Source organism: Schistocerca piceifrons, chromosome 2 (assembly GCF_021461385.2).
Source record: "Schistocerca piceifrons isolate TAMUIC-IGC-003096 chromosome 2, iqSchPice1.1, whole genome shotgun sequence".
Classification (NCBI taxonomy): domain Eukaryota; kingdom Metazoa; phylum Arthropoda; class Insecta; order Orthoptera; family Acrididae; genus Schistocerca; species Schistocerca piceifrons.
This window is the reverse complement of record NC_060139.1, coordinates 776,163,669-776,175,819: the sequence shown is the minus strand read 5'-3', so window position 1 is coordinate 776,175,819 and position 12,151 is coordinate 776,163,669. Positions and strand designations below refer to the sequence as shown.

General features: G+C 45.0%; 1 protein-coding gene across 2 annotated transcripts in view; it reads right to left on the bottom strand.

Annotated features, from left to right (window-relative positions):
- Positions 1–3,047, bottom strand: part of LOC124776785 (homeobox protein Mohawk) — a 102,968-nt gene extending 99,921 nt beyond the window's left edge. For both annotated transcript variants that reach the window (XM_047251924.1, XM_047251923.1), the window contains exon 1: positions 2,778–3,047. The gene's annotated coding sequence lies outside the window, so the exon portion shown is untranslated. The remainder of the gene's footprint in view (positions 1–2,777) is intronic.
- Positions 3,048–12,151: the final 9,104 nt, after the last annotated feature.

Genomic DNA, 12,151 nt, shown 5'->3' with positions numbered 1-12,151 from the left:
GTTTGGTACGACTGTATTCGTCTGTCGCGTATGTCTGTGTAGCTCATTCATTAAACTCCAAGAATGACCCACACAGTTAATAACACAATTTTCCAAGCGCTCGTGGGCGTTTTGCTCCAGTCGATCGCTATGGATCTCAGATACTCAGTGTACGTTGGGGAAGGTGGAACAAAAGTTAGTGTATTACAGTTCTTTTCCATGTTTCCATGCAAATACATGTTACGATAGATCTTTCTAATAGCTACTCATACCTTCACAGCCACAATCTCTATGTGTATCTTGACTTACAGTTTTGTTTCATGGATCAGATACACCAGGTATACACACAGTATTGTTATAAATATAGTTCACAGCCTCTAGCTCTGATGGCCACTTCAGAGCAACTTTTCTCGGCTAAAAAGCAACTAAAAAAAATTGGCTGAATTTTTTTTTCTATCGCGGAGGAGGCTATACCAAAACCAACTTGAGAACTGCCTCAAAACAATAGCGTGCCTTCCTAACAAAGAAAGTAATAAATATCTAACATAAATAAAAAAACCTGTACCTTCCAGTTAAGCACATGCTCAGTTTGAAGAAATAGAGGGAAGTCCTTCAATCAATTTTATTTCACAGTATGAGTATTAGACATTCACCACTCTACAAATCAGTTAATATCCTCAATTTTCACCTAATATGGAAATGGATTAGTTATCACATTAAGCGCTCTTATGCTGTCATGCATGAATTATTGAAGGTGCATGTACTTCGAGAACTTAATAGCTGTCTGCTGTGTATTGTGCTTTTATATTTACTGATCCCGGAAATTCGATGCTAATAAATGAGTGGAGAAATATATTTGTGCTAAGGAAAATGAAAAATTACTTCTCACTTTTGTTATAGGCAAGATATGTGAAAGTGATAAAATAATCCATCTTTGGTTATGCTGAACAGTTGCACAAAGACAAAATAATTATAAAAAAGTACAAAAGAGTTCGTTTTTCTTATTTTACAATGATATATGTGACTGGCAGGAGCTCCATGAAGTGATTTATTTTGCGAGTGCACGGAATAAGCCAGAGAAAGAGCGCTGATTATTCAACAACTCCTCAATGTGGCTATGACTAATAAACATGTCAAGTCTGACTCTAAATTTAAGTTTTCCTTTAGTGTTTCTGGAGGCAGGAGCTATAGATGGTTAGTTGGCATTTTTCAGACAGTTATTTTAGTTTTTATTTTCAAGAAAATTACTAAACTGTGACAGTCACAGACACGATACTAAAAAACAATAATAAAATGGTTACATGCAAAAGTTACTGGCGGTACATTTCGTTAATGGCTCCAGTTCTTTAACAAGTAGGGGGTGAAAGCATGTGATATTAATGGTTCACAATATGTGTGTACGCACAGTGAAGAAAAACAGTGCCAGCTGTTCCGTGCGCTGGTGATGATAATTTAACCCTTGTATGGGCAACTCTTTCTTTAATAGAAACGTAAATTCAGGCTATATTGTTAATTAATTTCTGTTAAAGTTTATTATGAGGCGATTCATTTATTCTAACAGAAATAAACGGCACTGTTGACGAAGTATCATTCCGAGAGAGAATAACGCTACAAACTCCCCTGGATCCGACAATGTTATAGAGGTTACTTCTTTGAAAGGAAGTGTAGCTAGAGGTCGAGAGAAAGCATATCACAATACTGAGTTCATAAGTAAAACAGATCAAAGTGTTGTTAAATAGAAAATTTGATACAAATAAGAATTTATTGACTGCACAGTTGACACCATCAGCAACTAGCGTGACTTTCTCCGGATAGGATATGTATCAAACAGAGAGAAAAAGAAAGAAACATGCTATGTGATACGTCACGTGAGTTTAAAATTAGACCCTTTTTTCAGCATGCACCAACTTCCAGAGATTTCTGTATTAATTAGTTATAGGCTATAACACGTAATTGTTGGACGCAACGTGTACCTAAAAACATTTCAGCCTTCGTAAACTAAGGTAAGAACTAAGTACTTGTTACAAAAAACTCTCTATTTTACGTTAAGTGTATGTAAAATGTTTGTGAAAAAGAGGACTTAAAAGTTATATCCAAGTAAACGAAAGCTCTTTATAGTAATTAGCGGTGAAGTATTTCGTTCACTGCAGAAGTTCACAAACGCAAACTATTAACAACATATGTTGTAGGCGAAATTATATTAAAACAGTTTTCCAAGATGGCAGCCCGCCACAGAACGAGCAACATGTAAGCTATCTTAACGGCCGTATTTTGTGTTTCTAAAACAATATTGCTTATAATTTCGTGATGCCTTATCTGTACACGTTTTTTATTGGTATCTGAGATAGGAACAACCGTTTAATAGTGGAAAAAACTATTCTTAAAACTTCTTTACATCGGCGTTCAGCTGACGTCACGCTCGCAAACATGGCCGCCGGCCGTTTTTTTGGCCCCGTGTGAAGAAATCGTGTAACACCAATCAGAGCCCGTCACACAGCTCTCAGCGAGGCGATCTGCACGCGAATACACATGGCGGACGTGATTCTACAAACGGAACATCTCGTTAGACGCGCCGAGACAGATGCGTTGCCGTAAAGTGAGAAAACATTGGTCGTAACAGATGTATCCCCCTCTCGTTTTCAGCAGTTCGGCAGGATTGTGCAGTGGTGACTGGCGTTTGTGTGGCACGATTCGTTACCTAGCACTCGGTGGATGCTTGTGCAACTGCACTTTCGCGGAATGCGCTGGTGAATAATTCGCGAAGGCAGGACGGAGGCAGATATGCGGCCGTGTCTTACCTGACCTTTAGTCCCACGCCGCAGTTCTTGTAGTCGTAGTGGTATGTAAGGAGCTGTTTTTTCCTCAGGTGCGTAGCTGAAATGATTTAGGGCTCGTCACCGAGTACGGGCGAGCGCAAAAATCCGGCCCGCGAGAGCGGCGCTGGGGGTCGGCCAGCACGAGCAGAGTGCAGAGCAGAGGGTGCTGGTGACGGTGACGGAGACTTGTGTCCTGGTGACGGGTGCGCGGCTGCAGGTGCAGACGGCACTCGGCTCACGCCTGCGCCTCGGCCAGAGTCTGACTGCTGTTATTTCGGTCCGCGGCGCCCGCGGCCAGCCGCTCACACACCGTTGGCGACATCTCCCGCTGAGATACCGCCGACGCGGCGCCGACCTGCCCCAACAGCCATCTCGCGCCTTCCTCCGCCCCCGTCGCGCAAGTCTCCATCCGGGGCAGCCAACTCTCAGTGGGCCTTAATAACCACTCCTTGTGCTGTATAGCAGGGGGCATCGTCATAAGCGAAAGTAGCGCTAGCCTACCTCGAGGTACTGTGATCAACGCACTACTGTTGTTGTCGAGAACGGTAGTGGCTTGAAACGCGTTTCACGTTAGTAGCGTAGGTCAACAGCCTTGCCGCGGTGGTAACATCGCCGAAGTTAAGCGCCGCTGCCGTTTGATGGGTTACCGTGCTGTCTGCCGAGCGCTGTTGGCAAACTGGATGCACTCAGCCCTTGTGAGGCCAAGTGAGCAGCTACTTGACTGAGAAGTAGCGGCTCCTGTCACGAAAACTGAGAGCGGTCGGGAGAGCAGTGTGCCCCTCAATATCCGCCTCCCGTTACGCCGGTGGGCTGAGGATGACAAGGGCTGTTCGTACGCGGAGAGTTACTAGCGTAGGCTGATGTTTTTGCTGGCGCGACGGTCCCATCAGGCAATGTCTATACGGCAACAGCCGGTTCCGGCCGCCTTTCCTTATCACATTTCTCGGATATTTTTGTAAAAGTTTCATTTCCAACATTAACTGGAGTTGCATAACTGTACTTGTTTTTTCAGGCACTCTCAAATGCCACTAAAAGTTAATTATGCCTTCAGTTAAAAAAAAAAAAAAAAAAAAAAAGAAAAGAAACACACACACGCAGTTGGCGCTGCAGTCATGGACTGTGCGGCTGGTCCCGGCGGAGGTTCGAGTCCTCCTTCGGGCGTTGGTGTGTGTGTTTGTCCTTAGGATAATTTAGGTTAAGTAGTGTGTAATCTTAGGGACTGATGACCTTAGCAGTTAAGTCCCATAAGTTTTCACACGCATTTGAACATTTTTGGACACACAGTCGTTTCAATGTATTTGTTTACCTCGCTGTTAGAAGACTTAAGTGCATTAAACTGCACAACAAAATTACATGCCCCTGTGCGTACCATTACTTACGAAATCATCGTTTTGATAACTTGACCATATATAACAACAATATAACTGGAATGGATGTATCTCTGTATGTTTCTTCTCCTAAACCACTGGATATATTTCAGCCAAACTTGGTACATATATCATTTACCATCTGGCAAGAACCACTGTGGTGGTAAGGACCGTCTACCTGCCAAATGGGGTCACAAAGAAGCGCAGCTTAAGACGGGCAAATAGTCAGACAGTATTCATCCAATATTTGAGGATGAAAGCAATTAGTGACTTGCAACGAACTTTACAAATAATTTCAAATATTTTCACTGTTCATGCAGTAAAGCTTCCGCATCTAGCATGACGTTACTATTTAGTTCTTCCTTACTACTGACTCTAATAGCAACACATTTCGCCTACATACATCACTGCATGTATCTGCAAATAATATTGTTGTACGACACACAGTTCAGGTGCTTAGAGGTTGAGCTGCATGAAAAAGAAACAGCAGGGCAAAATTCGCTAGAGATACTGGTGAAATATGTCTGCATATACGTGCGAAATAAACTACTGGCCATTAAAATTGCTACACCAGGAACAACTGCAGATGATAAACGGGTATTCATTGGACAAATATATTACACTAGAACTGACATGTGATTACATTTTCACCCAATTTGGGTGCATAGATCCTGAGAAATCAGTACCCAGAACAACCACCTCTGGCCGTAATAACTGCCTTGATACGCCTGGGCATTGAGTCAAACAGAGGTTGGATGGCGTGTACGGGTACAGCTGCCCATGAAGCTTCAACACGATACCACAGTTCATCAAGAGTAGTGACTGGCGTACTGTGACGAGCCAGTTGCTCGGACACCATTGGCCGGACGTTTTCAATCGGTGAGAGATCTGGAGAATGTGCTGGCCAGGGCAGCAGCCGAACATTTTCTGTATCCAGAAAGGCCCGTACAGGAGCTGCAACATGCGGTCGTGCATTATCCTGCTGAAATGTAGGGTTTCGCAGGGTCGAATGAAGGGTAGAGCCACGGGTCGTAACACATCTGAAATGTAACGTCCACTGTTCAAAGTGCAGTCAGTGCGAGCAAGAGGTTACCGAGACGTGTAGCCAATGGCACCCCATACCATCATGCCGGGTGATACGCCAGTATGGCGATGACGAATACACGCTTCCAATGTGCGTTCACCGCGATGTCGCCAAACATGGATGCGACCATCATGATGCTGTAAACAGAACCTCGATTCATCCAAAAAATGACGTTTTACCATTCGTGCACCCTGGTTCGTCAGTGAGTACATCATCGCAGGCGCTCCTGTCTGTGATGCAGCGTGAAGGATAACTGCAACCATGGTCTCCGAGCTGATAGTCCATGCTGCCGCAAACGTCGTCGAACTGTTCGTGCAGATGGTTGTTGTCTTGCAAACTTCCCCATCTGTTGACTCAGGGATCGAGACGTGGCTGCACGATCCGTTACAGCCATGCGGATAAGATGGCTGTCATCTCGACTGCTAGTGATACGAGGCCGTTGGGATTCAGCACGGCGTTTCGTATTACCCTCCTGAACCCAACGATTCCATATTCTGCTAACAGTCATTGGATCGCGACCAACGCGAGCACCAATGTCGTGATACGATAAACCGCAATCGCGAGAGGCTACAATCGGACCTTTATCAAAGTCGGAAACGTGATGGTACGCATTTCTGCTCCTTACACGAGGCATCACAACAACGTTTCACCAGGCAATGCCAGTCAACTGCTGTTTGTGTATGAGAAATCGGTTGGAAACTTTCCTCATGTCAGCACGTTGTATGTGTCGCCCCGTTGCCAACCTTGTGTGGATGCTCTGAAAAGCTAATCATTTGCTTATCACAGCATCTTCTTCCTGTCGGTTTTTATTTCGCGTCTGTAGCACGTCATCTTCGTGGTGTAGCAGTTTTAATGGCCAGTAGTGTATATTGAAGGTGGATAAAATATACGTGCGAACCTGGGCAAAGTCACAGGTCAAAAGGTCATCGTAAACTTTAGGATCGATTTCAAACCAACTTGGTACACTTGTTACTTCCTGTCTGGAAAGAAATACTGTGGGTCTGAGAACCGCCAACATCCTGTTGGGCTAGGAATGATAAGATGGTGATGGAGAGAGAAGGGCGAAGAGGAGATAGACAGATAGAGAGGCAGAAGGAGTAGATAGATGTGGAGGAGGAGTATGAGGGGAGAGAGATGGGGGAGGGGAGAAATGTACAGAGAAAGTGAAGAGGAGGAGATGAACAGAGAGAGGGGAGAGGAGGAGATGGACAGAGAGAAGGGTAGGAGAAGATGCACAGAGAAAGGGGAAGGAATACATGGACAGAGAGAGGGGGAAGAGATGGACAGAAAGGGTGGGAAGGAGGAGATGGACAGAGACGGGAGGAGGAGATAGTCGGGGTACAGGAAATGGAGCCAGAGGTATGGGAGGAAGAGGTGGACAAAGATATTGGGGAGGAGCTGTTAGACACAATGGAGGGAGGATCAGATGGACAGAGAGAGGGGGGAGAAGGTGATGGAAGAGAGAGGAGGGAGGAGGAGGAGGATAGGTAGGAAAAGGAGAAGATGAACAGAGAGAGGAGAGGAGAAGGCGGACCGAGAAGGACAGGAACTCCACCACCACCGACAAACTTTCAGAGGTGATAGCGTGGATCAAAAGAGAAAAAAATGTTCAGTAAACTTGGGTTCTGGAACGCATACCTAAACTGTTATGAGAACGTATTCAATAGATTCTGTTGGATTTTAGAACATATATTGTGTTCAACGTTATGAACTACCACGAAGAAAATGACCTATTGACAAACAGCCAACAAGCATTCAAAAAATATCGTTCCTGTGAAACATAACTACCTCTTTATTCACACGAAGTAATGAGTGCTATCGACAAGGGATCTCAAATTGATTCCATATTTCTATATTTCCAGATGGCTTTTGACATTGTTCCTCACAAGCGAGTTCCAATCAATTTCCGTTCATACGGAATATCATCACAGGTGTGCGACCAGATTCATCATTTCCTGTCAGAAAGATCGCAGTTCGTAGTAATTTACGGAAAGTCAGCGAGTGATATCTGGCATTCCTCAATGAAGTGTTATGTGCCTCTGCTGTTTCTAGTCTCTAAAAATAATTTATAAGGCAATCTGAGCAGCCCTCTTATACTATTTGCAGATGATGCTGTCATGTACAGTCTCTTAAAGTCATCAGAAGATCAAATCAATTACAGGACGATGTGGACAAGATATCTGGGTGGTGGGAATATTGGCAGTCGATTCTAAATTATGAGGAGTGTGAAGTCATCCACATGAGTATTGAAAGGAATCCGCTAAATTTCGGTTACACGATGAATCACACAAATCTAAACGCTGGGAATTCAGCTAAATACTTAGGGATTACAGTTACCGATAACTTAACTGTATCGATCACAAAGGTAGTGATGTGTCGACAGAAGTGCCGACACAGTGTGGTTTGAGGAGACCGAAATGCACGCTATAAGCTCACGCAGGATGGCGTGAGGTCTGAAACAGGATACGTAATGAATGCTATAAAGAAAAGTACGTAGCTTCTGGAATACTGAACTTTAATCCATCATTGGTATAAATCGTTCTTGATGAGACATGCTTCATACGATAACTATCAATTGCTATGGCGCCTTGCTAGGTCGTAGCCATTGACTTAGCTGAAGGCTATTCTATCTTCTCTGCAAATAAACGAGGCTTCGTCAGTGTTGCATCGCTAGCTAAGTCGTCCGTACAACTGGCGCGAGTGCTAGTAAGTCTCTCGAGACCTGCCGTTTGGTGGCGCTCGGTCTGCGATCACTGACAGTGGCGACACGCGGGTCCGACATGTACTAATGGACCGCGGCCGATTTAAAGCTACCACCTAGCAAGTGTGGTGTCTGGCGGTGACACCACAGGTAGGGTTGTGGGGAAAGCGAACCAAATACAGCACTTTATTCAAATGGTTCAAATGGCTCTGAGCACTATGGGACTCAACTGCTGTGGTCATCAGTCCCCTAGAACTTAGAACTACTTAAACCTAACTGACCTAAGGACATCACACACATCCATGCCCGAGGCAGGATTCAAACCTGCCACCGTAGCAGTCGCACGGTTCCGGACTGTGCGCCTAGAACCGCGAGACCACCGCGGCCGGCAGCACTTTATTAGCAAACTCTTAGGAGATGCAACAAATCCGCAACAGAGACTGTTTACACTACGTTTGTCCGTTCTTTTCTAGAGTACTGCTGAGCGGTTTGAGATTCTTACCAGGTAGGATTGATGGAGGACATCGAAAAAGTTCAAAAAAGGGCAGCTCGTTTTGCATTATCCCGAAGTAGGGCAGAAAGCTTCACACTTATGACAGGCAAGTTGCGGATCCCATCATTAAAACAAAGACGATTTTCATTGCGGCGAAATCTTTTCAAGAAATTTAAATCACTGACTTCCTCCTCCGAATGAGAAAATGTTTTTTGACGTCCATCTATATAGGGAGAATTGATCATCGTAACAAAATAATCAGAGTTCGCACTGAAATATTTGAGTGTTCGTTCTCCCCGCGCGCTGTTCGTGACTGGAACAGTAGAGAAATACCGTAGCTTGAAGGTGATTCAATGAGTCCGTTGCCTGGCACTAAATTGTGAATTGCAAAGTACTCATGGAGATGTTGTTGTAAAGAAATGTGTTTCTCACGGTAGAGAAGATGAACAAGTGCTCATGACTCTTAAGGTATGCACTTTCGCCGGCCGGTGTGGCCGTGGGGTTCTAGGCGCTTCAGTCGGGAACCGCGTGATCGCTACGGTGGCAGGTTCGAATCCTGCCTCGGGCATGGATGTGTGTGATGTCCTTAGGTTAGTTAGGTTTAAGTAGTTCTAAGTTCTAGGAGACTGATGACCACAGACGTTAAGTCCCATAGTGCTTAGAGCCATTTGAACCATATGCACTTTCGAGACCACGTTCAGTGAGATTTTTCCTTGTTTTGGTCCATAGTACCATATCTGAAAGTTCGTTGGTATTCTGTCTCACCCTGCACATAAATATTATATATAGGATGTTTCACATGTTCTTACATGAAACAGTATTGGTCAAACCTGGAACAAAACTACTTGTAAATATGCATGGACTGGACAAAAATTTGGAAACACTGTTACAAATGCATGCTTGAGCAAAAAATGCAGATGCTACCCCAGCCTGTAGGTTGCGCCAATGTACCACGAAGGACATCTGTGCAAGGTCCACAGTACATTACAAGTCTCAGCCGTAGTCAGAACAGTGTTAAACGTAGCTGTGAGTGCATTATATTGGATCTAAGTGAATACAAATAGGGGCAAGCTGTTGGTGCTCGTATGGTCGATGTTTCCTTAACCAAGGTAGCCAAAGTGTTTGGTGTTTCATGAGGCACCGTATCGAAGATTTATATCACATACAGGGAAAACGGAAAACATCGTCCGCCGAGTCACTACGCGGACGAAAGTGTTTGTTAAGTGATCATGACAGACGGTCATTGAAGAAGATTGTGACGAAAAATAAGAGTCACTGTAGAACTGAATGTCGCACTCACGAACCCTGTATTAGGTGGTGTAATTGTTAATGTAGCGCCACCCTACATATTTTATTTTTATGCTCTAATAGTATTCCACAGGTCTATTAACATAATGAATGGGTAACTGAAATGTTCTTTGCGTAATTTGTATTAAAAAAACCGGTCCGAACAGGCCTTGAAGTCCCAACGGTACCTACCGGCCGCCGTGTCATCCTCAGCCCTTAGGCATCACCGGATGCGGATACGGAGGGGCATGTGGTCAACACACTGCTGTCCCGTCCGCCCCAATAGCTGAATGGTCAGCGCGTTGGAATGCCACGCACGGGAGCCCGGGTTCGATTCCCAGTTGGGGTGGGAGATTTACTCCCCTCAAGGACTGGGTGTTGTGCTGTCCTCATCATCATTTCATTCCCATTGTCGACGCGCAAGTCGCCCAATGTGGCGTCGCACTCAGTAAGACCTGCACTTGGCGGCCGAACCTCCCGCCTGGGAACTCCCGGCCACTGACGCTATACGCTCATTTTACTGCTGTCCCGGCCGTTGTCAGTTTTCGTGACCGGTGCCACTAGTCCTCAGTCAAGTAGCTCCTCAGTTGGCTGCACAAGGGCTGAGTGCACCCGGATTGCCAAAAGCACTCGGCAGACCCAGACGGCGACCCATTCAAATGCTAGCCAAGCCGACAGCTCTTAACCTCGGTGATCTGACGGGCACCGGTATTACCACTGCTGCAAGGCAGTTGGCCTAATTTGTACTACTACCCGCAAAATGCGTAAGTAATTCCACATATTGTCTATGGCCAAGCAAGAAATTGAACTAACTGTTCACTTCGGTCTGTAAGAAGTCATATTTTTTCGTTTATTCGGCCCAACAGCCTAGGAGAGAGAGAGAGACCTTTCCCATGGCCACAAACGTATAGCTTCAAGTGGTCCTCAGGGCCAATGCAGCCTCCTTCCTCAACCTTCCTCTGACTCGGAGCTGGCCATGTTATCGCGCCAGGAGGTAATGCGCCGTGTGGCTTGAAAGCGCTTGCGCAAAGACGCGATGCCTACTTGGAGGACTCTCTCCTTCACTTAACGAAAGAGGCGGTTGAAAGTATTCCTTGGGAACCACAAGATACAGCGTCTAGAAATACAGTTAGCCTCTGCGCATGACTCCCCCCCCCCCCCCCCCCCCCGAAAAAAATAAATAAAAAGTATCACTCTCGCTGGCAGTCTGTAAGAATCTTGAAATTTCACTGGGGCGTTGATGACAATCTCGGAAAAACTTGGCCAAAGGTTGGATGGCGCTCGGTACCATTACCATCAGTGAATGGCTTGGAGCTTTTCCAAAACTTGAGAGAGAAGATAGGATTTCTGTTACAATCTCTGCCTTCTGCCTCCACGAACGACGGTCTTTCTGCAGCCTCGTGAGCCGCACACACGAAGGTGGCGCCAGTAAGCTGTTAACTGCGACTGACAGCCGGCGCGCATGCAGTCGAGTACCGTGAGTTTGTATGGTGAGATTCGGCCACCAATGCTTTTCCATGGAATAGCTGACGGGGTGGGGGGCGGTATTTGCTGATTTTACGGAGTTAGTCGTTTCAGTAATTGATGACCGCACTTAGCTGTTTGATTTGCAGGTTGCACTTTGCATCTGTGAACGGCATTTGTTCTTCTGAGTTCACTTTCATTAGCACTTCCTGATATACTCTTCACTTAACCATTGGCAATATTCATTACGCAATCCTAAAATTGATACCAACATCGGATTTAAACATAACTGTTCTCTACCTTTGCATTCACTGTTATCTTGATGAAGTTCTCCCACTTGAAAGCTCGTTTAGGGAAATAAATGGTTCAAATGGCTCTAAGCACTATGGGACTTAACTTCTGAGGTCATCAGTCCCCTAGAACTTAGAACTACTTAAACTTAACCAACCTAAGGACATCACACACATCCATGCCCGTGGCAGGATTCGAAGCTGCGACCGTAGCGGGCGCGCGATTCCAGACTGTAGCGCCTAGAACCGCTCGGCCACTCCGGCCGGCAGGAAAATAAATAGAATATTTTATAAGCGTACATTTTCGTTTAATATGTAGATCCTATCTTAACTAAAATGTGGTGTTATGCGGTGGTTGACTTGGGTATTTAATGCGTGACTATTAACTATTTAAGGTGAGCGTACCCCTGTTAAATGTAGACTTAATAAGATGTTATCTTAAAAATATATTCTTATGATTGCATAGGGAACGTCACTCCATTTTCCGATCATGGGGACATTAGGGGGGGTAGGACGTCAAAAATTTAAAAGAATTCGATTTTTCAAAAACATCCTTTTTTTGTAGCCCACATCTTCCTCTATAGTTTGATATATATATTTGAGAAATTGTAAGGCACGTTATATGGTCCTAAGTGTGCCAAGATGCAGCGCCACAGCCCTTTGCACAGCA